General features: G+C 39.6%; 1 protein-coding gene across 4 annotated transcripts in view; it reads left to right on the forward strand.

The window, feature by feature from the left end:
* The window catches only part of LOC136862771 (uncharacterized), a 142,939-nt gene that overhangs the window by 37,720 nt on the left and 78,761 nt on the right, over window positions 1-26,458 (forward strand). For 2 of the 4 annotated variants that reach the window (XM_067139014.2, XM_067139013.2), the window contains exon 1: window positions 3,421-3,501. The gene's annotated coding sequence lies outside the window, so the exon portion shown is untranslated. Of the gene's footprint in view, window positions 1-3,420; window positions 3,502-26,458 lie in introns of those variants that run through there. The other 2 variants (XM_068226513.1, XM_067139015.2) reach the window with 2 other exon arrangements.

Raw genomic sequence — 26,458 nt, forward strand, 5'->3', positions numbered from 1 at the left:
TTTAGGGGTGTACCGGGCGGTACACCTCCACGCCGCTAATTCAAACTTTGCGGCAGTTGAAAATCCTCTGCTGGAGGAAGTCCGAACTTTATCTAATGTATTAATTTTCAAGTTACCCAGAAGATGTCACTACTTGGAAATTTTGAAGTTTCTGAACTGGGTCGTTTTCGACGCATTTTTGTTTTACCTGTAGTAAGAAGTGTGAACTTTCTCTTCTAGAGGACACTACTGAAGAACTACAATGGTGCACCCTAGTGCGAAGTGAAAGAACTGTTTTTTGGAGAAATTTTTATTTCAAAAGTTTGTTCCTTGTTAAATTTCTTTCTGTTAATGTTTAAGTTGGCTGTATAACCCTTTCCTTCCCCTTGTTTTGAATTTAGCCAATCCCGAATTTCTTTAATTAATTTCTGACCTATCAGATGTATCTTCTCCAACTTGAATATCTTGCTTAACCCTAGCCAATAAAGTTTTTGTGGGCGGGTGTTCTCATTTTCGAAACGCCTCGAACTTTCCACGAGAGTATATAAACTGCTGATTTTCGGGTCTCTGCGCCACTTCAGTAATATCTTTCAGTGTGTAAAGTACGTAGCAGGGGGCGGGAAGCGCCTCTTTCTTCGGGGAGCAGTTCAACACCAAGGTAATGGCCTTTTAATAACTTCTTTTCTTGCTAGCTCAGCAGTTTAACTCTCGGGGCGGGTCCGAAGCGTTTCTACCATGTAACTTTCCCTAAAATGTAAAGACTCTTAGCATCTATTCTCTTTCAAAGCTACATATTGGGATAGAGAGTGCTTAACCCTCTCGAGCTCCCACTCATATTGTTTTGATGTGAACTTATTTTCACTACTTTCTTCCTTAACGTAATGTAAATTGTTTCCTCATAAAGTCACCTCTTTAGTATGGGATTAGCCCTTGCATTAGCGGCCTAAAGCCAGCTTAGGTTTTAAACAATAGGTATTAGAAGTGCCGATCGCCTCCTCTCAAATTGTTATTTTGGAGGTCATGTAATTAACCTTTTTCTCACTTAATAGACCTCAGTAGGTTGGGTATTTTACCCCCGTGTCTATGTCCTTAGAGGACAACTTGAAGGTGGAGTTTGGTGGCCTTTGATAGGCTTAAAGTTGAGAGCGAGTGGCTCTTTCTTGAAAATTGAGTATGTATGCCTCGAGGAGGTTTTTCTGTGTAATTTAGAGCAAGTGCTCCTGGGCATGAATGGGGTTCTCTGCCCCTCTGTTAAATCTTGTTTTGGGGTAAAGTTGGGCTAGTTGCCCAAGAATTGTGAGTTCGGGGCTCGAAGCCCAAATCCTGTAAATATTGTAATTGTAATTTGTTACCTTGCTACTCTGTACCTGCCATGCTTGTTATTTCTTGATTTTGCAAAGAAAATATAACCTTGTTAAATTTAAAAGTAACTTTAATTTCGTAGCCGGAGACCTGTTCACCCCCCGCACCTTCTTTCACCTCTAACTACCACGAAAAACTCCGTAACAAGGGGAATGCGCAAAAATCACCAAACTGGGCTTAGAAACATTGTTTACTACATATTTTGGAGTGGTGGTGGAGGTGATTATTGTTTTAATAGGAAGTAAAACCATCATGTAAACCATCTTCTGACCCAAGTGGAAACAATGCAGGACTCAGCTAAGGGACCCTTGGATGCAAACCCAAACTCCGAATTTAGGAGATCCTTAGGTCCTTAATCACCCTTTACGACACGTGGTGATGATTATTGTTTTTAAGAGGGAATACAACTAGGCAACCATCGTCTATTAACACTAATAAGAGAAAAATGAAGATATAGTTCAAAGAAAGACAAGGGCCATGAAGGCCGAGAAAATAAAAGACTCCCTAGCCCTCGAGTCCTCTTTTAGCCCCGGGGTCGGAAAAGAACAGGAGTTGACCATCGGAGGTCGGATATGATAGATTAAAATTAGCCTGGCAAAAGTAAGTGGAAGTAATGCCAGGACTCAGCTAAAGGCTCCATGGTTGCAAACCCATGCTCCCAAACTGAGAGCTCCTGAGGCCCCTTCCAGTCGCCTCTTATGAGAAGCATAGGATATCGTGGGTGTTGTCCTATCTCCACCTCTCCATGGACTTTTACGACAGGCAGGGGATACCGTGGGCCTTATTATACCGTACAGGAAGTACAACTGGGCAACCATCCTCCGTTAACACTAATTAGGAGGAAGAATGGAAGGGATCCGACACTTCGAAGAATCAAGGTATCGGCCAAAGGAAGACAAGGGGCACGAAAGGCGTGAAAATGAAAAGTTCCCTAGGCCTCGAGTGCTCTAATTCTTCAAAAATAGTAGGTACTGCATTCACCTTCCAAACAACTTTCTTCATGGACCGATCAAATAATTCCGGTTTGAAATGTGCTGAACATATTCCGGTATAAGAAGAAGGTATCCAATTTTCCCTTCGGATGGCCTTAATCCACTCCGCTCTCCTTTCTTCATGAACAGGAAACCTCAGGAAAAATTGACGATAAGCAACAAGTCTAACGTAATAATTCTTACAAAACGTGGACGGTGCTTCCGAGACTCCGAAATACAATGAGGTAGTATAATGTACTGTACTATTAAAAAAAGCCATACTTAGAATCTTACCTTTGAAATGTTATTCCAGGAATATTTTTGGATTTCCGATTCTTGCAACCGTATGCACAACACGACATTGTAAGAGCTACAACATCAACTAAATTTTAGTATCTCTTTTACATTTTAGCGTGTCGCTCAGTGTTCGCATCTGAAAATTACCGCAATTACAATTTGCGTACACCGTATTCACATCAATAAGCTGTGATAGTGACTATCAAAAAAGAGCATACGTTCTCGCGCCTATTTACGTCCACGACCCCTTTGTAGACCACTGTCATTGGACTTCACTCTAGAGCCCCATACACGCGCAGACTTAGTCGGAGGTAAGTCTGCGCAAACCAGTCTCTTCAGACATGTCTCTGTGTGTATGGCCGATAAGTCTGCCGACAAAAAGTCTGCATTCAAATCTCTGACATTCTGGCACTGCTTGAATTCAGCCGGAGACTTTGCGACGAAAGCTCTATCTCAGAGTTGCGGCAATAAATGTAAACGTGGTAACCTACAAATATGAAAACTGAAATATTTTTTTGCGCGTCTTTTTCGTGCAGAGCGCTACATTATGTCCAAATAACAACTCATATTCTATACCGACTATCTAATTAATTTCAATCCGTATATATTTTTCAACGATCCGAAGCGCAAAATCTTAAACAGTAAACAGCTGAGCGCGTCGTATTCAACTTCCTCGGTAAATAATCATTTAGTCTGAGCGTGTGCCTCCCGGAGGCAAGTCTGTGCAGGTAAGTATTCCAGAAGTCTGCATGTATATGGGGCCCTTCTCAGAGCTTCAAGGCATCTCCCTGTATCCTTTACTCCTTGCACACAACAGTGTAAACAAAACACTAACGGAAGCGCTGCTACGTAGAAGAAGTGTTATTGTTGTAAGGCCTATAAAGCCTATAAAGTATGTATGCATTCTCTACAAATGAAATATTTCGTATTATTTCTCAATTTACTTGAGATTTTAGACTTTATTTGAGTAAAAGCAATTATTATCTTCCATTTGGGAAAATATTACAGTGACATTTCGTGGATCACATTCTTTCACGTAACCTTAAATTTACTTGTAGGACTCCGTTGGTCATTACATTGGGTTTAAGTCTAATGATTTATTTTACCTACTTCCTCAAATCTTATAGGGTATACAGTTTACTGTGTTGAACATTTCCACGGCCTCTATAACCGATAGCTCAGCAGTTTTCAAAAGTCTGAATTTGGATGCATATTAAAATTTACTCTTCACGCAGTGAATAGAAATAGTTTTGTGTAATTCTCCATTATTCTTTATATGTGTGGGCTGAAAATTATTGAAGAGAGCTTCATTTGTAATGTACGGCGTGTGCTTTGTTGTGTTGGAATCTAGACACTAAAGCAGAAACCATTGCAATTTGACGAATGGATAACTGAATTCTTGTAAGCCTCCTTGAGTCCAGGGACGAAGTCAGACATGAAGCTTGCTTGTTCCAGTAGTCGGTATATTCCTGGCCAGTAATGCACAGTTCGTTTGAAAATAATATATGTTTTCAGTGTGTTGCAAGCAAGAAGTCCAACTCTATTATCCTGTTGCAAAGTTTAGTGGTCATAGTTCAACAACTGAAGTAGAACTGAGTGTGTGTAATTTTGAAAATGGAAGTGTGTTCTGATTTTTATTATTTCATTTCAGTTAATTGCAATGAGCCGGTTAATTCTACAAAGGAATTGTACATATTATTTTGGGGTGGGACTTTTAAAGATTGAAGTCAGTCAGTTAGGAGGTACTAATAATAGAATAAAATCTAAGTACATTGTTGATTTAGGGTAGAGTAAGTATGCATACAGAAGGCAACATAAACATTCATATTAGAAAAATAATTACTGTATCAGAAAATTTTGCAGAAACCCATAATTCCTATTATTAATTGTCATTAGCTTCAAACTCATCGTAAACTAACGTGGTAAAATTTCTGACTGTGGGTCACAATTTAGTGTTACTCATGTAGGGGTAATATTTATTAGTGATACTTAAAAAAATGCTCTGTTTTATTTGAGGTGTTTCCTTTGCTAAGAAAATATTGTGATGATGACTGGATTATGAATGAGGGCAGATTTTAATGACCTAAAATTATGCAAACAAATATGACCCAAAAAAGATGTATGACCTTACAGATTATTTTATGTAAAAAATGTGATCTTACAGTTATCAGAAAATTCTTTGTTTCATTTTGGTAAACTGAAAAGTAAAAAAAAAGTGTAACATTCGGTGACGAAGGACTTGGCTAGTGTCTACACAGAAAACTATTTATAAAAATGAGAATAAAATATCTGAACCTTGCATTAGTCCCCACTATCAGTAAATTTACTCTGGATAATCATGTGCATTTTGAAGTTGGCAAATTCGAAGCTTCTTGGGTTGTCATCCGTATGTTTTTATACCTGGAGAAACTCCACTCTAAATTACATGATGTTATGGTAGGAAATTGAAACAAAGTTGTTTCATCTGGGGACAGTTGTTGGTTGAGAATCTTCAAATTTTGCTTTGGCATCTCCAAAAACCATAAATATGTAGTTGGTGGGACGTGAAACAAATATTATTGTTAAAACAGCACCTTTTTCAAATTTGCCTTAATTTCATTAAATACATTACCTTTTGATCAGTTCAGATCCTCCTCAGTTTTTACAATTTCGAGTGCATTACAAAGGGAAGCCGTGCATTTTCAAGATGAGCGATTGATTTTGATGTTCTTTTTATATATATATATATATATATATATATGCTGTTTGAAGGAATCATTTCTTGCGATGCAAAACAAATGGCAAGGGAAAAAAATTAAATTCTTGCTCAATTTGAATATGTAAATTAATCATAAAATCAGTCTTGTAGAAGTGGGGGAGGGAAATATATTTCAACATTCAGCATAAACTAAAATGTATTGTATTGCTCCATTATTATTAGGCCAATTTGAATTCTTTTAATCTTGTTATGAAGTTGAAGATCATATAGGCCTAATGCTGATTAAAATCATCACTTTCCCATTTATCTGGGGTCTGCCTTCTTGCAATGTTTCCTCCACTTCAATCGATCCATAGTGTCCTGAATGCTGACTTTGGTGAGTGGCGTGTCATCTCTCGCCCTATCCAGCCAGCGTGTTTGTGGTCACCCTCTAGGTCGGCGACCCTCCACATTCCAGTGAAGGGCAGTCTTTGCAACTGAGGTTTCACTGCTACGGAGTACATGCCCATACCATCGCAGACATGATTCACTCATTTTCTCTATGATTGGGGCAGCTTTGAATTTCTTCCGCACAACATCGTTCCTGATATGGTCTAGTCGAGTCAAGCCATTGGACCACCACAGCGTCTTAATTTCTGTTGCATGAAGTGCCTGTTCGTGCTTCGATGTTGTAGGCCAGCATTCAGATCCATAAAGGGCTCCGGTAGGGAACTATACACATGAAATATTACTAATTTTAATATGTTATCATACACATTTTATCGTTAATATAAAAAATCGTACATTGTCTTTGAATAATTAATGTACTAAATTGATGTATTTGTTTTTTTATCTTTTTAATTTTCTTGTTTATGTTCTTCAGTCAAAGATTATCTGTAGGAGATTGAAACCGGAATGTATTTTTAACATCAATACATACCTTCAAAGATATCTCAATCTATAATTGTGCCCTTACGTGTCTCATTAGCTAGCATGACATCGTCCGCATATAATAATGTCCGTGGATGCTCAGCCTGGATGTCATTTGTGATGGCGTTCATGCAGAGTATGAACAGCAGTGGTGACAAGGCTGATCATTGATGGGCATCAACATTGATGGGGAAGGTATTGGACATTCCTGCTGCACGCCATACTGAATTTGTGGTCATTTGGTACAGAAGTTTCACCCGGTTGACATTGGCTTCAGGTAAACTGTGTAGTCTCCTTGCCAGCCAAATGAGATCACCTGTCGAACTCCTTTTCCAAATCAAGTAGGGTTGGGAGACTGCAACAGTCAGCTGTTCTGAAACGTTAGGAGTCTGAGGTGGAGTGTTTTGGTATACTGTGCCGGCACACTACACATGGAACTGTAACTACGCGGAAGAGGTAACTTCGTGAGGCAACATGACATGCTCCACGTCAGCCGGGAAGTGCCTGTACCTGACATGCTGTGGGTAGTTGCAGCCAGCGTAAAGCTGCATAGAACATGAAGGAACAGTTGGAACACTGAAATTCACACGGAATAATTACATTTAAAGGGTGCGTTTAGGCCAAGATTTTGCAGTCAATATGCAATTAACATATCACGGTTACAGCAACAGTACAGGAGTTTAAAAGTAACTATTACAATAATATTTTTATGAATTGAAATGTATCAGCCTGTATTGTGAGCAATTAGGAGGAGGATAAAGCTTCACGGGACGTGGAAAAGCAATAATACCAATATAAATGGTCTGTTATTGGATATTATAAATTTTCCAGCTAACTCATCCTGGTTACCAGTGTTTCGCCCCACTGTGCTAAATAGAGTTCTTCAGTTGGTAAATAGCACACCCACGAAGACGCATGGCTAGTGCATACCGTGGAGGCTACTGCGTAGGCTACTTGGAGCCACCAGCAGTGCCAGTGCACTTTGAGAGACTATATCTCATTACAAAAACTTGATGCCTGCCTTGCCATCAGATGATATAGATGTTGATTCCCATAGGGAATGTGAAATATTTGTCCTGAATAAGTCCGTTATTGGACATTATAAATTTTCCAGTCCGTATTCTGAAATACGCGCCCAAAAAAGTCATGTTTAAATGTTGCTTTTAGGTTAAGAACGTTCATTCGTTCCAAAATACACCTGGATTCTGGTGTGACATTCTGCAAAGTTTACAGTCTTTTGTACGGTGTACAATATGTTGCTAGGCTTGAATAAAAACACACTTATAGAAAGTTGAAAACAAAACAGAACACATTAAGCGATGTGCATGTACCGAAGGCCAGTGGCTGGTGCAACAGGACTCGCAGAACAAAGAGGATATGACTGAACACTCCAGCATGTGGTGGCACACTGCCGGTATTAACAGTCAGCTAGTAGGCGAAGGGCAGTGCTTTGGATGGGTCAGTGAGTTACTGTCTTGGTCTTGCTTGAGAATGTTTCAAAACAGCTGACACTCGGTGTTCCGGAACAACGGAACATAACTGTGCAACGGCACGATGTGCCGAAACAGTGACATAGTGCCCAATCCTAAAATCAAGAAAGGCCAAGTGAACTGTCTTCCTTTTCTCGTATCTTTCCATCAATAGATGAAGTGGATGGATGGCGTCTCTTGTTCTGCTGTTTTTAACAAAGCCACACTTGTTAGATGAGACAGTGATGATGTTTCGTGATCGCATGTCAAGAACACATGGCATAACTATCAAAGGGTAGAGAAGGGTCTACCTATTCAGTACCATTAACTTGTGTTGTGTCTTATATAATTGGGACTAGTTTTGACTCCACGTGTACTGGGTCATCTTCAGCCATGATCCAATGGGAAAATACATGCTCATATGCAATTTTCTTTCGAGGACCTTTCTACTTGACGCGCCGCCCTGCCGTTTTACAGACCGCCCAGCTAACATAACCTAGATACGTGCTATTTACATAATATTAACACATATTTAAGTCACTGGGTGCTCCAGATTAAAGCATATATACTGTAAAACTGGTTATTTAAATGATAAATCTTCATTAATGTTACCATAATTGCATCGATTACATTGGAGTTTAAATGTTTAGCTTGACTATCATGTAATGTCATGCGCGAGAGGTGTCAGGATTACGGTGGAATCGCATGCGAGCACTCGACACTGCATGTCATCACAAACCGGTATGGTTCTCCACAGCAACCGAGTGCTAAGTCCCGGCGTTACATGATTATGAATGAACAGTAGAATACTAGAAGTTATGTCTTGTTTGTGATAACATTAAAATAGTTCAATTTTGCAGTTAATGCCAGGCATATTCATAGGCCTAAGTCTTTTCCGGTTTCACTAAGAGATGGCACCAGCGAGCAGCACGCAGCGTATGAATTGGACATGTACATCAATTTGTTCTTCTGACATTAACCTACCAACACACACAAGTTGAGTCCGCCGAACACTAGTGTCTTTGTTGTATCGTTCAGTGATGATGTCAAAGTTTTTTTTTTGTGTGTGTGTGTGTGTGTGTGTGTGTTGCACCGACACAGATAGGTCTTATGACAACGATGGGACAGGAAAGACCTAGGAATAGGAAGGAAGCGGCCGTGGCTGTAATGTACAGCCCCAGCATGTGCCTGGTGTGAAAATGGGAAACCACGGAAAACCATCATCAGGGCTGCCGACAGTGGGATTTGAACCCACTATCTCCTGGATGCCAGATAGCAGCTGCATGCCCCTAACCACACAGCCAACTCGCCCGGTCTTTTTTTACTTAATCAAAAGAAAAAGGCTGTGGAAAGTCATCGTTTGATGGTAGAGACATATGGTGAAAACGCTCCATCGGTTAGAACATGTGAGACATGGTTTCGACAATTTAAATGTGGTGATTTCAATGTGAAAGACCATACTTTGTGTCTGGTTGGACCAGAGCGGTATTGTGTATTATGAACTCTTGAAGCCAGGTGAAACCGTTAATGCACAACGCTATTGTCAACAAGTGATTAATTTAAATCATGCATTGATCGAAAGATGACCGCAGTGCGCCAGAAGATGTGGCAAAGTGATATTGTTACATGACAATGCACCGTCTCACACAGCAAAACCGATGAAAGACACCTTGAAATGGCTTGGATGGACATTCTACCACACCTGCCGTACCCCACCCCTTCCAACTCTTCACATCAATGGGGCATGCACTTGCAGGACAGCACTTCAGCAATTTTGAGGAAGTTGGAAAATGGCTCTACGAATGGTTTGCCGCAAACGACAAGCAGTTTTTCTGTCATAGTATTCATAACTTACCTGAAAGATGTGCGAAGTGTGTAGAAGCCGATGGCCAATATTTTGAATAAACAAAAAAAAAATTCACCATAATTACCTGTTTTCTTTGCCACAAAAACGCAAAAACGTATGCATACACCTTGTATTTACCTGGTATTTACCTGTCTAATATTATTGTTAATGAACTGAGGCGAATAAATTGAAATTTTATCATATTTATTTTTTACGTAGTATTTCCCGCCCGGTTACTCAGTCCTGCCAGCCAGCTAACGAAAATTTTTGGGAGAATGCTGCACATGGCATAAGGAGTTTGAAAAATCCTGTATATTTCCCTTTCCTTTCCAAATTGGATTTGTGATACTGGTTTCCACCCTCTAGTACTGTGTCGTACCTAATAATCCTGTTGAAGTCAGTTCTTCCAGAAGATTCCATTCTTCTGCTGTGATATCATCTGCACCAGGGGCTTTCCCAGGCTTCATTCTGTTGATGGCAGTGGACACTTCTTCCGTAGTGATAGTGGGCACTGGGCCGTGAATGGGATCGGCTGTAGGTAGAGGTGAATGAGGGAACTCCTTGTTGCATGTCTCCTCAAAATACTCCTTCCAGTGATGTAGTTATGTCATGTCTTTGTAGGAGGAGCCCATTTCTGTCTTTGATGTTGATAAATGATATAGATCTTGTGTGGTGTGATTATGAGCGCGGGCAAGTTTGTAGATTCTATTCGTGGGGCTAGGTTTATCCAGTTCATCATAGATGACTTTGTAATGTGCTGGTTTTGCCGTTGCTACAGCTCATTTTGCAGTGGACTTTATAGAGTCCGGTACCTTTCTGAATTCTCCATGTCTGGTGCCGTGTCTTGTAAGCAGCTACCTTTTTCCTGGTTGCCTGCTGCACATCATCATTCCACCACCTTGTCTGCATGTCAATAGGGCATCAATTTGGTTTGGTGACGTATGGTGGATGTGGCACGTCTTGATGGATTCAGAGAGTGTGTTCCAGCCATCTTCTACGGATGACATTGTAGAACTTGAAATCGTTGATTTCGGTGCTGCTTTGATGGTAGTTCGATGATCTACTAGTCTCCACCATTTAATGCGTTCAATCTTTGTGCTGGGCCTCACAGATACATAATCTACACTGCCTGACATAAAACGTTAAGCACCCAAAATTAGTGGGCCAGTATTATCCCATTTAGGTATACATGCATACAACTGATGTGTGAGTAAATGATTAGATTTACAGTGGTCTGTAATGTGTAGAATGCCCACCAGAATGCATTCGTGATGGCACCGTCCTGTTTTGTGTTGAAGTTGTTACACTCAACTTCTGTAAGTCAGACAGTTAAGCAAGACATTCAGAGAGGAATGCATACAGTACAAAGCACCCACAATGCCTTGCAGATGCGTTAGGACAGCCTATAACCAATTGACAGCATTTGACAGAGGCCGCATTGTGGGACAGCACGAGGCTGGTTGGTCGTATCGTGCGCAATTGCCAGGCATGTGGGCCATTCCACAGTGGCATGATGTTGGACTCAGTGGGTACATGAGGCAACCAATCATGTTGTGCAGGTTCAGGTCGACCAAGAAACACCACTCCTGCGGAGGACCGTCGTATGGTGTGTGGGGTCCCATAACTTTGGCACCTGCCATTCTGCGATCATGAATTTGAGATTCTACAACATTCCCTGTGTTCCCGCACAGTATCTCGACTACTCGCTTACACTGAATTGGAGTCCTACTGCCCCATGCGTCGGTTGCCATTGACACCAGAATACCAACGCATGCTTTGGAGTGGTGCCTTGCCCGGGAGGCACAGACAGAAGACAACTGGCATCGCATCATGTTCAGTGATGAGTCCCGCTTCTCCATAACCTCTAATGACCATCATGTGCAAGTTTGGCAGCATCTAGGGCAGAGGGCAGATCCTGCCCATATTGTGGAAAGGCACACAGGCGTAATCCCTAGCATCATGGTGTGGGTAGTAGCCATAGGATATGTGTTCAGATCACCTCTAATAGTGCATCGGCAGACTTTGGCGGCACAACGATATGTCGTAGACATTCTGCGGCCGCAAATCCTACCCCTTATGGCACAGCAACCTGGGACAGTGTTCCAACAAGGTAATGCACGTCCAAACACAGAACGTGTGTCTATGGATTGCCTAGAGCACGTTGAGGTCCTCCCGTGGTCAGCAAGTCCCCCAGACCTGTCCATCATTGAACACTTGTGGGATGACTTTGGAAGGGGACTCTGTCTCAGTACCAACCTGCGGGATCTGGAGGGATAGCTGAAACAACTGTGAACGAACTTGCCTCAGGAGAGGATCCAAAGGCTGTTTTGACACAATTCCGAACCGCATAAGGGCAGACATTGTGGCCAGGCGAGGTGCGACACTACTGACCTGGCGCCAACATTTCACCTGTATCTGTCAATGGCCTTGTCTCTTTCATCCCTTATTGTAATCAGTTCCATAAAGGCACATGGTATTTCAGCATATGTAGTTTCATTCACTTTCAATCACTCCTTCTGAGTGCTCAACTGTTTTTTTGTCAGGCAGTGTATATGGACCTGTGGCATCTAGTACAAGTAGTCTGTATTGAGGATTACTTTTGTATCCTTGACCATCGCAAGGTCTCTTAGTCTTTTCATCCATTAATCAATTTGAGACATTTGGCTTCCACTATATTAAGTGGTAAGGTGTGAATTCTGCTTTTTTTTTTTTTTTTTTTTTTTTTTTAAAGAGGTGTTTGTTACAGATAGATCCCACGCTTCAGCAAATTCTAGGATTTGAATGCCATCATTGTTTTGGCTACCATATCCATGGCCTCCATGGTTTCAACCCTTTAATCGGCAGTGTTGCTCTGAAGCAACACAAATTTTATCAAAATTACTGATTGTTACTTTTCAGCAGTGTTTATCTCAAGCAACATTCCCTAATTACTGAACATAATGTAAATAAATGTTTATCAAGTCATCAGATCATTCACAGAGTCCATTTGGTGTAAGAAATATCCTTTGAAAATATTTCCTTGAAAATGTAGACGACTGCCAGTTAAAGGGTAAAGTGTAAAATTACTTCACAGGTTTACCCCTCACACCTTCCCTAGCTGGATTTGGAGTGTTCACCCTTATGGCCACGAACATGACGCAGTCCTGATGAGAAATACCACTGACTTTGTGGCCTCATGAGGATTATAGTCTTCTAAGACTGAGCAAATGTGCTGTGCGGTTAGGGTTGCACAGCTGTGCATTTACATTGGAGAAATAGTGTGTTCGAACCCCACTGTCAGCAGCGCTGAAGATTGTTTTCTGTGGTTTCCCATTTTCTCACCAAGCAAATGCTGGAGCTGTACCATAATATAGGTCACAGCTGCTTCCTTCCCACTTCCAACCCTTTCCTCACCATGAGACTTCTCTCTGCCCGTCGGACTTCAACAAAATTGAAAGAGAGAGAAAAAAAAAAGGAAGTCTTCTAAGGGTGCTCCATTTTCTGCCAGCTGCACGACATCTTGTAGTGTAATGATATCCAGGTAAAGTCTCTGCTTCCTTTTTATCCTGTTAACGAAGCTGAATCCTAGTTCACAAGATGATGATAATGGTGTGTGGCCTCCGGAGAGGTCTGGAGCAGGTCTTTTGATTTGACACCCGTAGGCGACCTGCGCGTCGTGATGAGGATGAAATGATGATGAAGACGGCACATACACCCAGCCCCCGTGTCAGAGGAATTAAACAAATTTGGTGAAAATTCCCGACCCCGCCCGAGCACGCTAACCATTTAGCCATGGAGCCGGACACAAGATAATGAAATGCACGTGATTCCTAAAACACTCTGGAAACTTGTAGACTTTTTTAGTAGTTTGCTTGACCTCTCTGAAGATATTTTCACCGAGCTAGCTTGCCGTGCGGTTAGGGGTGCACAGCTATGAGCCTGCAATTAGGAGATAGTGGATCCGAACCCCACCTTTTGCAGCCCTGAAGATGGTTTTCCGTGGTTTCCCATTTTCACACCAGGCAAATGCTGTGGCTGTACCTTAATTAAGTCCATGGCCACTTCCTTCCCATTCCTAGCCCTTTCCTGTCCTGTCATCGCCATAAGACCTGTATGCGTCAGTGCGACATAAAGCCAACTGTAAAAGAAATATATATTTTCCCTTCCAAAACTAACTTCTGCTGTTGAAGCCATTCTGGTAGCAAAAAATCCTTATCTTTTTTTTTTTTTGCTATTTGCTTTACGTCACACCGACATAGATATGCCTTATGGTGACGATTACTGGATACTGGCCGCACTTAAACGACTGCAGCTATCAAGCTCGATCTTATTTATATCACCAGCAATTAAAAACAATTCAGTTGAATCTCCACTCTGCCATATGTTGTTAGGGGTGCGAAGCTGTCAGCCTGCATTCGGGAGATAAGTGTATTCGAACCCCACTCTTGGCAGCCTTGAGAAAGGTTTTCCATGGTTTCCCATTTTCACACCAGGCGAAAGCTCATGGAGGTGTTTTGGTGAGATCTTTTGAAGAGTTTGAATATGTTCTTTGGAGTTTGGCAAGCATTTGCTTGTTAGGAATTGAATTATCAGTGTGAAAAATGGCCAACTGCATATGATGTGCAGTGAATGCTAATTTAATGCGGAGCATCTTCTTTCAAGCATACTACAAAATCTGATTTAGAGTCTATCATAGATTATGCCCTGTCAGTTTCCACACTAATCATCTACAGTCAAACCTCGATAGAACAAAATCCAGGGGACCTTAAAATTAATATTGTTATAGCAGGGTTATTATTATAATGAGGTTTTGTAAAATATTGACTACTACAGCACTGTACTTACTGTACCAAAAAGTGCAGTATATACAGTACTCTTCTGATGAAAAAGAACATTAAAATACAATTAATGAAACACATTTTGTTCACTCCATTTGTTAGTAGAGTATCTTACTCTTATGTACAGAAGAATTCACTAATTTTCCTTTGCTTCTTTTCTCTTAACCACTCTCTTGTAAATATCGTTTTTATCTCCTCTAACACAATCGATTGTTCTGCTGAAACACTGGGGATTGAAGATGCTACTTGCTGGATGGTTTCCAACTGACCGATTTGTTCCATCAGAGGAGGAGGATTTACACTTACCACATGACTGTCATCATCAGAATCTTCAGCAGGCAAATCTACCTTTAACTCTTCGATGATAGATTCGTCGGTGTGTGCTTCAAACACCAACACCTCATCATCCACTGACACATATTCAACCACTGATATATCTAAGGTTTTCCCAGTTGCTGCTGAATACACCTCAAGATCACTTTGAACATCATCCTGTATTTCTTTATCCACCACAACATTCTCACCAACATCTTCACTTTCGGAAATCCTTGCTTTTTTTCCTTCCAGCTGTTTAGCAATCATGTCACAAGCCTCCTTCATGGTGAAACTGTAGGGGTTGTCCACCTTTCTTTCAATGTTTGCAGTCACATGTTGAATTAGACGTGAACGGTATTTTGTCTTGAAGTTCTTAATTATTCCCATGTCCTGTGGCTGAAGGGTCGAAGTACAGTTTGTGGGGGAGTAGCATAGTTCTACATTCTTCAACACTGGTATGTTGTTTTGCGCACTACAATTATCCACCAGCAATGCAATTTTTTTCTTTGTTCTTGCCTTCCTTTTATCAAAAGAAAGCAAGCACTCACTAAAGAGAGCAGATGTCATCCATGGTGTTCGATTTGCCTTGTAATTGACTGCTATAAAAAAATCACATTTAGAATTACAAAAAAAATTGAAATAAATGTGGTAGAGTACAGTGCTGTATGTACCTACTCTTCATGCATACTCATAAAATGACTACAGTAGGTACTGCTTCAACTTATTAAAGAAAGATAAAATAAAATGTGTGTGCTCTTACTTTTTAAGCTTTTTACATTTTTGAAGCATCGGGGGTTTGCTGATCTTCCAATCACCAATGGTGTCAACTTGTGTGTCCCCGTCGCGTTGCTGTAGAGAAGAACCGTTAGGTGTACTTTAGATTGCTTCCCTCCTTTACATTTATCTCCTCTAAAGGCCATCGTCTTCTCTGGCATCAACTGGTAAAACAATCCTGTCTTATCTGCTTTGTACATGTTTCAGGACTGTACTTTTCCAGCAGTTTACACATGGTGTTCTTCCGACAACATTCTGTATCACCTAAAGGTGCCAATTTATCTTTGCCTGAAATCACTTTAAAAATGATCCCATGCTGCTCCTTAAACTTCTGCAGCTATCCGTTACTTGCCTTAAAATTAGAATCGCCAAGCAACTTAGCGAAATGTAAGGCTTTTTGACGTATCAAGGGGCCATTAATTGGAATGTTCTGCGTACATATCTCATTAAACCACCACAGTGTAGCACTGTCCACATTGTCAGCAGCAACCGTCTTCATCCTTTTTCATGAAGGGTTAAACTTGCCACCTAGAAAACTTTCTTCGATTTCTTTAAGTTTCTTAAGGAACGTAGCCAGTGTTCATTGTCCAAATCCATACTTCCTCGCCACGTCTACCTGTTATCACTGTCTTTGAAAACTTCCAGTTTAGTCTCTAAGGTTATATGTTTCAGAGTTCCAGCCATTGTCCAAATGTCACTAGCCAAGTCCAAAACATATTTATCACCTTAAAAACATTTGCAGATTGCAGAGATCACATAAATAAACTTTGTACAAGCTCAACACAACACTCTTGACTGCAACTCAAGCTCAGTAATGTACAGACTACAACAGTTAACACTGTTTCAAACACAGGAGCTCTTTGACTCTTGCTGCCTGTCGCTGAGCACAGCTTGCCGTGGCTATTTGCTACCTGCTTACTACCAGCACAGTTTGTAGGGAAGCTTCTAAGAATACAGCGCTCACGAGCCGAGAGAGTACGAAGGTCAAAGAAGAGTCACGGAGGTTGGAGGTTAAACACAAAATTACTGCGAAATAAAAATTTCCTGGTGCACTCAGTGACCCGGTGTATGATTCCAAGGTCAAGTGATATTTGTTTGTAATGAGCCAGAAGCTCGTTGGTTGTTTATAATTTACGATTAATACATACCGTACTTCACAATATCCGGTTTGGTTTCGAAGTGGCAGATATATAGTTACTTAATGTTGCTATGCTATAAAATTGTATTGTGTAGCCTAGTGCATATGAGGTATTTCATGCGTTGTTGTACAGTTTTAATCCGTTAATTGTGCTACTTCTGCAAGATTTGTTCCTGAAGAAATTGTTATTTTTATAATTTTACACTGTGTCCACAACCTGTAACATACTGTTGGTAAAGTTCGAGGCTCAAACAATTACTTTTGCTGATCTTTTGGATCTGTTTAGTGAAATAATTGCAATTCAAGTCCCTGGCGTAGTTTAGACAGAGATACTTTTGAGAAATTATTGTAAACAACCTCATATTTTTCAGCATTTAAGGACACTTTTATTCCACCATCTGTAATAATCACATAACCATATTTCAGTTGACAATTGTAGTGTAGCTACAGTACCATATATTAGATAGTATCTTGCCTGATTTATTCGTGGGTATTTTTTGTGCAAACAGCAGGTTTCATTTCTATTACAGCATAGTAGGATCTTCAAAAGGCAGAAGTATTCAGTCAGCAGTATGTAAAGATTGTTGGTTACAAGGATGATGTCAAGATAGAGGAGGAGACTAAGGCCAAAGAAGTAATAAAATTTACGTATGATAACAATGACATTTACAATAAGATACAAAAGTTGAAAACTAGAAAAGCGGCTGGAATTGATCAGATTTCTGGGAATATACTAAAGACAATGGGTTGGGATATAGTGCCATATCTGAAGTACTTATTTGATTATTGCTTGGTCGGAGGAGCTATACCAAATGAATGGAGAGTTGCTATAGTAGCCCCTGTGTATAAAGGAAAGGGTGATAGACATAAAGCTGAAAAATTACAGGCCAGTAAGTTTGACATGCATTGTATGTAAGATTTGGGAAGGCATTCTTTCTGATTATATTAGACATGTTTGTGAAATTAATAACTGGTTCGATAGAAGGCAATTCGGTTTTAGGAAGGGTTATTCCACTGAAGCTCAACTTGTAGGATTCCAGCTAGATATAGCAGATATCTTGGATTCTGGAGGTCAAATGGACTGTATCGCGATTGACCTGTCTAAAGCATTTGATAGGGTGGATCATGGGAGACTACACTGGCAAAAATGAGTGCAATTGGACTAGACAAAAGAGTGACTGAATGGGTTGCTATATTTCTAGAAAATAGATCTCAGAGAATTAGAGTAGGTGAAGCTTTATCTGACCCTGTAATAATTAAGAGGGGAATTCCTCAAGGCAGTATTATTGGACCTTTATGTTTTCTTATATATATAAATGATATGAGTAAAGGAGTGGAATCGGAGGTAAGGCATTTTGCGGATGATGTTATTCTCTATAGAGTGATAAATAAGTTACAAGATTGTGAGCAACTGCAACGTGACCTCGAAAATGTTGTGAGATGGACAGCAGGCAATGGTATGATGATAAACGGGGTTAAAAGTCAGGTTGTGAGTTTCACAAATAGGAAAAGTCCTCTCAGTTTTAATTACTGCGTTGATGGGGTGAAAGTTCCTTTTGGGGATCATTGTAAGTATCTAGGTGTTAATATAAGGAAAGATCTTCATTGGGGTAATCACATAAATGAGATTGTAAATAAAGGGTACAGATCTCTGGACATGGTTATGAGGGTGTTTAGGGGTTGTAGTAAGGATGTAAAGGAGAGTGCATATAAATCTCTGGTAAGACCCCAACTAGAGTATGGTTCCAGTGTATGGGACCCTCACCAGGATTACCTGATTCAAGAACTGGAAAAAATCCAAAGAAAAGCAGCTCGATTTGTTCTGGGTGATTTCTGACAAAAGAGTAGCGTTACAAAAATGTTGCAATGTTTGGGTTGGGAAGAATTGAGAGAAAGAAGAAGAGCTGCTCGACTAAGTGGTATGTTACAAGTAACTATTCTCATTTTGGTTCCGTATTGAAGTTGACGTATGTCTCAAGTATTATTACAATATTATAAGTCCACCTGTTCAATACAATACAATATGATCCACTATTTCATATGGTCAAATATTTTTTTTATACATAATACATAAAAGTCAAAGGTACATGTTTCACCCTCCTTACGGGCATCATCAGCCTATATCAATCTTAAAAATAATACATATACTTATAAATTATAGGTTAAAATGTTGAAAAATGATTTCGTAAAACATTATACAATAACATCTAAAACAACGATAATGCACCAAAGTATGTTAAAAGAGAGTGAATTAACAGTTTTGAAGATTAAAACGTGATTAAACATGAAATTTTGAGAGTTTAAAACTAAAATGGATCCATATTTTTATAATATAATTAAGACTGTGATGGCCTTGAGTGTAAACACAATCATCAAAGGGGGATGTTTCTTCAATTCCCAAATTGAATCCAAGGTGGTAAAATCACTGTCAGTTATTTAAAACGGAATTGTGAATGTAATAAACAAGTTAAAATGTATATGTTTGGGATATCTGAAAGTCAAGAAGAAAATTGAACTTCTGTAGAGGCGTTGCTTATGATAAAACATATGTCAAAACTAGCGGAGTTCGCAAATGTGGTAGTCGAATGGATCTGAAAGATAGTCAAGTTGATGTTATAATTCCGTTGAAACATTTGTTGGAAGAAATGTTCAGGATGTTCTGAAACAAAATGTAGAAAAAAGTTGGTGAATAATACCGTACTGTACAAGAGACTTCCCGTACGTTAAAGATGGCTAAATGGTAATACTAAATTCCCATGAAGGGAATTAGATATTTTTCCACCAATAGAGCATATCAAAAATCAGATCAAAAATTGGATGTATGGCTTTTCAGGCGATTGCTCTATTAACCAGCATTTTGTCTTAGGTCTGACACTAGACTCGTCAGAGTGGGATGTGTCAGACCCTACCCACTGATGCTGGGGTGTATGCAGGTGAACTTATTAGAAGCCTCTTATGTGGCACAGTCTGATAACTGCACACGGGAGATAAAACTCCACAATGGAATTAATGCCCGCCTAGCAATTCCAAATGGTAATACTAAATACGTCAATTTAGAAGTAGAGCCGTACGGAGTATAAAGATAGTAGGCAACTTGATGTCTTTGGAGTGTACAGACCGGGAAAGGGTAGCGCAGACGCTGATTCAGACTTATTTGATAAGATAATCAGCTATGTGGGAAACGATAAGGAAAGGAACGTGATTCTAGTGGGTGATCTCAATTTACCAAATGTCAATTGGGAAGGTAATTTGAATGACAGGAAGCTTGACCAACAAATGGCAAATAAGTAAATATGGGAAGCACAGCTGATTCAGAAAGTGATGGAACCAACTAGAGGGAAAAATATCCTGGATGTGGTGCTTGTAAAACCAGATGAGCTCTATAGAGAAACCAAAGTAATAGATGGCATTAGTTATTGTGAAGCTGTTTTTGTCATAGTTAGAAAGGAACGTCTTAAAAGTAGGACTATTAGGCAGTACCATATGGCTGATAAAGCAGGCATGAGGGAGTTTAAAAAAAAGTTACTATACTAATGTATGTATGTTTGTATGAGAGTAGGACTTTTACTAATTACCATGACTTTAATTTTGTTTGTATTGATCTGGGGGGACTATGGAATTAAAGGTAGATTATTAAAATCAATCAAAGGCATTCATGTTGACAATTGGGCTTCAGTGAGAATTGATGGTAGAATGTGCTCTTGGTTCAGGGTATTTACAGGAGTTAGACAAGGCTGTAATCTTTCACCTTTGCTGTTCGTTGTTTACATGGATCATCTGCTGAAAGGTATAAAATGGCAGGGAGGGATTCAGTTAGGTGGAAATGTAGTAAGCAGTCTGGCCTATGCTGACAACTCGGTCTTAATGGCAGATTGTGCCAGAAGCCTGCAGTGTAATATGTTGGAACTTGAAAATAGGTGCAATGAGTATGGTATGAAAATTAGCCTCTCGAAGACTAAATTGATGTCAGTAGATAAGAAATTCAACCGAATTGAATGTCAGATTTGTGATACAAACCTAGAACAGGTCGATAATTTCAAGTATTTAGGTTGTGTGTTCTCCCAGGATGGTAATATAGTAAGTGAGATTGAATCAAGGTGTCATAAAGCTAATGCAGTGAGCTCACAGTTGCGATCAACAGTATTCTGTAACAAGGAAGTCATCTCCCAGACGAAACTATCTTTACATCGGTCTGTTTTCAGACCAACTTAGCTTTACGGGAGCGAAAGCTGGGTGGACTCAGGATATCTTATTCATAAATTAGAAGTAACAGACATGAAAGTAGCAAGAATGATTGCTGGTACAAACAGGTGGGAACAATGGCAGGAGGGTATTCGGAATGAGGAGATAAAGGCTAATTTAGGAATGAATTCGATGGATGAAGCTGTAAGCATAAACTGGCTTCGGTGGTGGGGTCATGTGAGGCAAATGGAGGAGGATAGTTTACCTAGGAGAATAATGGACTCTGTTATTGACGGTAAGAGAAGTAGGGGGAGACCAAGACAACGGTGGTTAGGCTCGGTTTCTAACGATTTAAAGATAAGAGGTATAGAACTAAATGAGGCCACAACACTAGTTGCAAATCGAGGATTGTGGCGACGTTTAGTAAATTCACAGAGGCTTGCAGACTGAACGCTGTAAGGCATAACAGTCTATAATGATAATGTATTAATGTAAGTCTTTGTGAGTGGTATGTTCCAAACTGTCAGTGGAGAGATGGCGTGGAATGACATCAGTAGATGAATTAGTTTGAGTGGTGTCTTTAAAAGTAGGAAAGATCACAATATGAAGATAAAGTTGGAATTCAAGAGGACACATTGGGGCAAATATTCGTTTATAGGAAGGGGAGTTAGGGATTGGAATAACTTACCAAGGGAGATGTTCAATAAATTTCCAATTTCATTCCAATCGTTTAAGAGAAGGCTAGGAAAACAACAGGTAGGGAATCTGCCATCTAGGCGACTGCCCTAAATGCAGATCAGTATTGATTGATTGATTGGATTGATTGAAGGTTGAGAGGTTTAACAAACAATACGTACAGTTATGGTCAGACTCTTAAAAGCAGAAAATAGAAAGATCCTCGAAACTTTGTCTTCATTATAACAGGGTGTTACTAAAATTACTTCATTGTTCTAATGAGGGATAATTAACATAGTAAATATAGGAAATCTGCCAGGACCATATGAAATTATCACCCTACCCGGGTTTATCGTCATATCGGTAATCGTTCTACGGAGGTTTGACTGTACTTTTCTCGTATCGAACCATAACATATCTAGTAGCCTAGTATCGGTAGCGAAATTTAACTTGGACCTGCCACTCTTGTGAAGCACAAGGCCTAAAAAATACTGAATCAATGAGAATTTTTTCAGTTTCTTTACCACACAACCTCTTCTGTTTTCTAATGAAATGAATGGAGTGTCTGCAGTTTTTCATTTATGTATTGTTTTGTCTCCTTATTTAAACCCACTTTAGTTGCAGGAGTAATTTGCTTAGGGAAGTCAGTAAAGGGTTTGCCGTTCATGCCTGTGAAATATGCTATGTTGAATAAAGTTGTCATATGCTCAAACATTGAAGGCTCCATTTTCTTAATATATTTGACAAGTGGAGTACATACTGATTCTTACTGTACTTCAAACCGTATTCAGTTGTCCAAATACACTTTTACTGTTTGAATTCAGTAAGTGCGGCCTATGTTTTATAGCATCACAATGGATTTGAAATAGTACAAATCTTATGTGGAATACCTTGTAGAGTGGAAATGTGTTCACTGCGACAGCCAGGGACCCACTCATCAACACTTTGAAGTACATTTACGTTTATATTCCTAAGAAAGCCAGTGCTGACAAATGTGAAAACTACTACACTATTAGTTTAGTATCTCACACCTGCAAAATTTTAACACACATTATTTACAGAAGAATGGAAAGACAAGTTAAAACGGAGTTCAGAGAAGATCAATTTGGCTTCAGAAGAAATGTAGGAATACGTGAAGCAATCCTGTCTTTACGTCTGATCTTAGAGGATTGAATTAAGAAGGACAAGCGTACATACATGGCGTTCGTAGATCTTGAAAAGGCATTCGATTATGTTGATTGGACCAAGCTATTTGAGATTCTGAAGGTGATCGGGATCAGATACCGAGAACGAGGAGTTATCTACAGTCTGTATAAAAATGCCTGCAGTGATAAGAATCGAGGGCTTAGAAAAAGAAACAGCAATCCAGAAAGGAGTGAGGCAAGGCTGCAGTTTGTCCCCCCTACTTTTCGGTGTTTATATAGAACAGGCAATAAAGGAAATCAAAGAGGAATTTGGGAAGGGAATCACAGTCCAAGGAGACGAAATCAAAACCTTGAGATTTGCTGCTGATATTGCTATTTTATCTGAGACTGGAGAAGATCTGGAGAAATTGCTGAATGGTATGGACAGAGTCTTGGGTGAATAGTACAAGATGAAATATATAAGTCCAAAACAAAAGTAATGGAGTGCAGTTAAACAAAGTCAGGTGATGCAGGGAATATTAAATTAGGAAATGAAATTTTAAAGGAAGTAGATGAATATTGTTACTTGGGTAGTAAAATAACTAACTATGGCAGAAGTAAGGAGGACATAAAATGCAGACTAGCACAAGCAAAGAAGGCCTTTCTTAAGAAAAGAAATGTGCTCACTTCAAACATTGATATAGGAATTAGAGAGATGTTTTTGAAGACTTTAGTTTTGAGCGTGGCATTGTATGGAAGTGTAACATGGACGATAACTACCTCAGAAAGAGAGAGAATAGAAGCTTTTGAAATATGGTGTTACAGAATGATGCTGAAAGTGAGATGGATACATCGAATCATGAATGAAGAGATACTGAATCGAATTGGTGAGAGGAGATCAGTTTGGCTAAATTTCACCAGAAGATGAGATAGAATGATAAGACAGACATCTTGACACCTAGGACTTGTGCAGGTTGATTTTGAAGGAAGTGTAATCAGTAAGAACGATAGAGGTAGACCAAGGTATGTATATGACATGCAGGTTAGAGCAGATTTAGAATGCAGCAGTTGCGTAGAAATGAAAATGTTATCACAGGACAGGGTGGCATGGAGGGCTGCATCAAACTATTCTATGGACTTATGACTCAAACAACAACAACAACGACCTACTGTAATATAGCATGCATGATTCTCCATTGCTCAAGCATGCAGTAGCATTTTCTGTGGCGGAGATACAGTCGGATACGACGTCATTCTTACCAGTCAAGTCAAATGCATTCCGTTACCACCCCGTGCACAATGAAAACACAACTAAGTGCAATCTCTAATGAAACAGTGTACAATACACAACAGCAATACTTTTCTATTGAACTTTCCTTAATGTAGCAGAGGATATAGCACACTCACAGCCTTGAGAAATTTGCGCACCCTCGTGTCAGTGGGGAAGGATGTCGTGAAGAGGAATTCTACCAAGTACCCTATGAAGTGTGCTTTTATCCTGCCAAATCCTGAAATGGAGTATGTTTGCTGGTAAAACATCTCTCTAATAGCTCATGATGTAGAACATATATGGAAGACAATTAATACTGATATATTGTCTACATTTGAATCATATACTTCAGAAATACAAGTGTGCGGCCATCATTGCTAATGGTATCATAAGCAAAACAGTAGCTCAGGTTCAAATACAATCCGTCATTGTTGCCAGGACAAGTCCAACAGTCTTTTCAGCCTACTATTAAGGGTGTCCGATAGAGCAGCTGAGCGGGACACATGTGAACTACTTCATTAATTCAAGTACGATAACAAATACAATAAGAACAATTTTTCAAATAAACACTAAAGAAAGTCACTGTCCCAACATCCCGGCCGCCAAGTTATGTCAATTTCTTAACCTTTTTTGGTCCTTAGTCCAGTGGCACTGGACATGAACTCTCTCCCCGTTGCAGTCCTTTGGCCAGTCCTGTTGGACAAGGCGTATTCCTTTAGTTATTGGTAATTTACTCCTGTGTGGGAAGTTTCCGCTAATGTCATCTGGTGCGTAAACTTAACTACAGCTTTCAGAACATTTCTTCAATGTTTGCATGTTTTGAGTGCTTTGTCTTTTCTTTTCATCTGTGACCTACCGTAACTCTTGTTTGTAAACAAACACGGCCTCCACTTCAAATGAATGTAACTTGAACGATACGTATATTGAAGAAAGTTATGGTTCTTTCTTGGCAGGACAAGCGGCAAGTTGTAAGGCTCAGTACCTACCACAACGCAGAAACGAAAGATTACCAGGAAGGGTCACAGTGACAGCCAACAGGAGTTTGAAAAACCAACAATGATCTGCAACTATACCTCCAAAATGGGTGGCATCATAAGAGTGGATCATTATGCATCAAGTTATGCATTTGGAAGAAAATCGGTGAAATGGTGGAGGAAACTTCTTTTGGCTCTTAGAAGTTGCTGTAGTCAATAGTTTCATTCTATTTAACCTTGATTGAGTCAGAAACCAGCTATGTCCTGTGAGATACTTGAAATTCCAAAAAATGTTGATACGAGAAGAAGGGGCAGACCATCATCATTGGACAAAGAGGAAGGGTTGGACAAGAGGTAACACTTCCTTGGCAAACTTAAGAAAACCAAAACTAAGGATTTTGGAGTGTGTAGTGACCGAAAAGGAAAAGGGCAGAGACAATGAACAATTTTTTTTTGTAAAACATGTTCCAGAAATCCAGGGCTTCAACCCACTGAGTGTTTTGGTAAATATCATACCTTGGTAAAATGTCGACTTTAAACAACATACCATTTGACAGTATTCACTCTGTCCATGTAACTGTGTTTACTTAAAATTTACTCTACTTGTTTTGTTCCTGAATAAGTAATTTCCCTTGTAAATTATATTGGACCAGCTGTGGTGCATTGAGCAGAAATAAAAGGATTGCAAAAGGTTAAAATATACAACTGCAAGATATACATTATAAAAGTTGAAATCAAGTTACACTAGGCAAGTTTATAATACAACACTTAATATTTACAACACACATAAATGACTCTTCTCTTAACCGGGGTTTAGATGGTAGTTGACTCTCAAAGACACAATATCCATTCTTCCAAAACCATTTCAGGCACAAATATAATGTTTTTTTAAGAAGGGTGCTATATCCTAGATGTTAATAAATATTTCAAAACATTCACCCCTTAAAAAAAGTATTCATTCCTCCAATAATTTTCACCATACAAAATCAAAATTTTGCAGGTTGGTTGCTTTTACGTCCTAGATGTTAAATAATACATTGTTTAAAACATTCAAATTTTTTCATATGGCGTTCAAGTGGTTGGTAAATTATAAAGCAAATAATCATTCTCCTAAAACAGTTTGTCGTTCGAACTAAGGATGTATTTTACAGGCTCTACAGGCTCAGCTGACGGTGGACTCTCCAAACTGTAAAACTTTGAATAATAACTTTCATTTTAAAGCCGTAGCGAAGCACGGGTATCTTGCTAGTTTAACCATAAATTTACATCTTTTCTCTTGCACTCAAGATCTACAGTTTGTTTCACTTTCTTCTGTAAACTGGAAGCATAGCTTGAACTAGTAGATTTGCTAGGTGATTGCGGTGTCTCTTCACTGGATTGACGGGAATCAGACTCAGGGCTCAAAATCGGATCTGTAACACATCTTGTTCCTGGCAGTGGTGTGCTGCCTTCTCTTTCACATAATGCAAACGAGGTGTCACTGCTTTCACTATCGCTTTCACTGTCACTATTTCTTTCCAGACATGACTCTGAGACGATGCTGGCACCTATGGGATGGTTTTCAGTTAGTTCGATCACATGTTGACCCATCTCCCATTCTTCCGAATTTATTTCACGGGAAGAAGAGAAACCTTTTTCATGGAAATAACATAAAGAAT

The sequence above is a fragment of the Anabrus simplex genome, chromosome 2 (genome assembly GCF_040414725.1).
Source record: "Anabrus simplex isolate iqAnaSimp1 chromosome 2, ASM4041472v1, whole genome shotgun sequence".
Taxonomy (NCBI): Eukaryota; Metazoa; Arthropoda; class Insecta; order Orthoptera; family Tettigoniidae; genus Anabrus; species Anabrus simplex.